This window comes from Balearica regulorum, chromosome 6 (assembly GCF_011004875.1).
Source record: "Balearica regulorum gibbericeps isolate bBalReg1 chromosome 6, bBalReg1.pri, whole genome shotgun sequence".
Lineage (NCBI taxonomy): Eukaryota > Metazoa > Chordata > Aves > Gruiformes > Gruidae > Balearica > Balearica regulorum.
This window is the reverse complement of record NC_046189.1, coordinates 22,911,343-22,915,361: the sequence shown is the minus strand read 5'-3', so window position 1 is coordinate 22,915,361 and position 4,019 is coordinate 22,911,343.

Below are 4,019 nucleotides of genomic sequence, written 5' to 3'. Positions count from 1 at the left end.
CGCCGGGTGCCGCGGAGGAGCCGTGGTGCTTCCTTCACAGCTCTGCAGAGCTGCTGCGGGCTGCCTCTGCTGCCCGAGCCCCGCGGGCCCCGGGAGAGGCAGAGGAGGGAGCGAAGAGGCACGGCGGGTGGGCGGGGAGCGGCGGCAGGTGGGCAGCGGCGCGGACTCCTCTCAGGTGGCCTTGAAAGGGTCCCGCGGCACCTCCACGGGTTTTGGAAAGGCGGGAGCTTGTGGGCCTGGCTGGCCCGCGCCCTGCCTGGCACCGTGTCCGCACAGAGACCAGTCGAGTCCGGCTCGAGAGTACCCGAGCCTCGCGCGGGCGGGCGCTGTGAGGCGGTGGCTTGGGGCGCCCTGTCGTGAGGGGGCGGCGGCCCCTCCTCCAGTCGGTCTTTCCTTTGACACTCTCCGAAAAGTCAGTGCTTCTGGCGCGCGTCTGCGAGACTCTGAGTTTACAAAATAGTTATTTATCTCGAATGCACGAGGAAAGCTTTCTCTGTAGGGTGTGTAGTGAAAACCAGTTCCAATATCATAGTTGCTTACTTGTTGCTTTCCAGTTTTGTTATTTATGAGGCCTCGCTACTGCAGTCGTGTTTTCCCCTCAGGGAGGGCAACCTACTGTAGAGAGTGCAAGTCAGCAAAACGGGGATAAGTCAGGTAAAGAACATACTGGGGTTACAGTGACAGTATAGGAAAAGGCAGAACTAATTAAAAGATGTAAAATTACAGTGCTGAAAGCTTAGAGTCTGTAGATACCTCAGGTATCTTGAGCTGAGGCCAGGCAGTCTTCCAGCAGAAACATGCTTTGTAAACATAGAACAAGCCACACAAAGAAATGTACATCTTAAACAAAAACATGTAGGAAGTAGTAAGCAGTAATAACAAATTAGAGACAATCATTAATTTTGTGAAGTATTACTGAACGTAAAATGTAGGACTCACAAGAGTCAAAAAATAACTTGGGTAATTTGTTCCAATTATTGGAGGGCCCCATCAATAGAATGTGGACCCAAAATTCTCAACAAGATTAAATCATTATGGGGAAAAACCCTGAGAGATGATGATTAAATAGTAGAAGAAAATAGAGCATGCTAATTTCTTTTCTACAGTCTTAAGAACTCTTATATTTGCTAATACTTTGCTAGAGTAAGCTGCAGTGGTTAAAGGAGTGCATATGCTGTTCATCAGTAATTTTGTCCTTAAAGATCTATGGTGCATATGATTTAATGTGGAGAACAAAGCGCACATAAAGAGCATATATGACATTTTTGTTCAATAGCTTAAGCACATTAGCTTCAGATCCTTCAAAGAAATCTCTAAGCAACTCCATGACAAGCTACGAGCTGACATGTATTCTTGTGTGACCAGTCAGATGACATGACTCAGCAGAGAAAAACTTAGAGGCCTATGATGCAGAGAAAGTTCCTGTGATTTAATATCAATGTTTATTTGTTCTTGGACTGTACAAAGAACTCTGTGTAAAAACAGGGAATTAAGGTGTTCTAAAGCAGAGTATAATAAAGTGTATACTAGGTTTTCATGACAGCATTCTACCAGACTCTGTTTAAGTACTGTAGCAACTTCCTCACAAAGCCTTTTTGTAGAGCAATAGGTGTTCAATAATAGTCCCTCTGAGTTCTGTGATTTTGCTTTAATTCCAGTTTGGAGTATGCATTTGTTACCTCAGAAAGTAATTCCTGGTTTGTGCAAGTGCTTTCTCCTGTATTTCCTTGTTATTAATCAGATACATTCTTCAGGCATTTATTTGACACAAATTAAGTCAAGCTCCTGCTATGCAGCTCTTAAAATGTGAGGGGGCTGGTGCCTGAATGTGGCACCCATTTATTTAAAAGTCCTAGAATTTTACTCACGTCAGTCATACTGGCATGATTCCGAGCAGTGTTTGTAAACTTAAAAGCTTTAATTCAGTATACTAGGAGTGAATTAGGGAAAGGAATTGGCATTTCCCAAAAGATTGTGTAAGGGAAAAAGAGGGTCTTTTTCCTGTGGTGTGAGGGTAGTCTTTGATCACTTGGATTGCTCTGTGCTTCTTGCTGTGCTTTGGGATGCGGTTATTGTATGAAAAGCTTAATACTGGTGTTAATCTTAGCTATGAGACTAAGTAGTACATTGTGAATAAAATGACAGGGTGCGCTGAAAGTCCATCATCCAGTGTTTGCATTATGTTCTCTGGGAGTTTGCTGCAGGACAGTTTGTACAATTGTTTACTTCTGTGGTTGCGGTGGAGGGCCAAGCTCTGAAGGATGCTAACATGCAGTTAAACCACGGGGGTAGGGCAATTATTAAAAAACAAAAAAAAAAGCATCTTCCAGAAAGGACACTTAAGTTCTGTCCAAAAAAAGGAAACTGAAAGGATCATAAATCTTGGAAATCTTGAAAGGCATTAAGGCAGGCTAAAGTGAGTTAGAGCAACAACCAGCAAAAATGAATGATTATTAGTAATTTTAGCATTTATGAGCAGAAATCCTGCAAGACAATCCCGAGAATCCACAGGGAATCAAGGTTGAGGGGGAAGAGCAATCATGATAAAACCAGAACAGAGAAAGAAAGGAGGTTTTTTTGTTCACTGGAGAGAATCTTGGTAAGAATTCCACAGCAGAACTCTCCTCATGTGAAGGACCAGACAGTGAATATGCCTTAAACTGAATTATCGATAGAGTGAATAGAAAAGATAAGCAATAATGATTTGGGATGGTCAGATGTATTCATTTTGGAATCCTAAATTAATTTGTAGCTGGGGAAAGGAGAGTGCTAAGTTTTTGCTGAATATCAGTGGTACTAAGTGGTATTGGAAAAGGGCGAATGTGACATAAATATGACTGCCTAAAAGAATTCCAGGAACGATCCAGGAAACTGCATACCAATATGCTTGACATCTCCACAGGGCAAGGTAATAATAATAAATAATAGGATGGGATGGCACTGAGCTGTGTTGGCAGAGCTTTGTGGAGAAGCCTGTACTGTTACAGCTTTTGCTTTGCTGGTGCTACTGCTTCAGAACTGTATTTCTAAATGCCAATAAAAAGCTGTCATCTTTCACAAGCATTAAATATATTAAAGCAAACAAGACATTAAAAAAAACAGAGAAAACACAATACTATAAGCTCTTTGTGTACTCCAAGGATGTGGTCTATATCATCTGAAAAAACATGAGATAAAAGATACAAGGAAGATTAGACACAAAGGCCTAGAAAAAGGGAAAGCCATGTGATATGAATTCACAAACTTAGAAATATTTCATTTCCTTTTATTTCTTTCTTTAAATGAACAAATAAAACAGGGGAAAAGAGCAGGTTTTGTAGAAGATGACTGTTATAATCACATGACACTTTCATGTCAGAATTGTTAGTCCTTCCTGAAAAGGTCAGTAACCTTTTACTTTTTAATAGTGTCTTTGTCCACATGAAGGCAAATACGTTAAAAAAGAGCTACTGTTTTCAGCAGTAAAGTAATTTAGCTGTAAGATACCAAATAGTCTGCCAGTAAGAGTGATTATGGACCACTTTTAAAAAGATTTTGCTGAGAAATTAGCCTTTGTGATGTGTCTGAGCAAGATGGAATGGAAACTACCCAGCTTAATAAGATACCCCTGCAAGGATGGTCAGGGCTACAGGGGAATTCAACCTCCTGATGTTACAGTCTGCTTGTGTTGCTTAGTTGATGAGCTTAATAAACACCAAACATCTGGTCTACACAAGGAATGTTCTATACAGCATTATAGAAACTACTTAAAAGAATTATGGTTTGAGGAAAGTGGTTGTTTACACTCTAAAAGTTCTAACCTGACCTTCCAAAGAACCTGCAGTCTTTGTGAAGCTAGTGGACAAATGCTAAACTCATCTGGAAGTTACCAGTACAGCTTTTTCTCTCCTATAGTTGTAGCTACCATAATCAATCTGTTTTGGAGAAACAGAGTCTTCAAACATATAGGTCATAAATTTTGTGTAGGCAGTGTTGGTAACCTTTCGTTGATGGTTCTCAGTGTGGATCCTGTGTCTTCA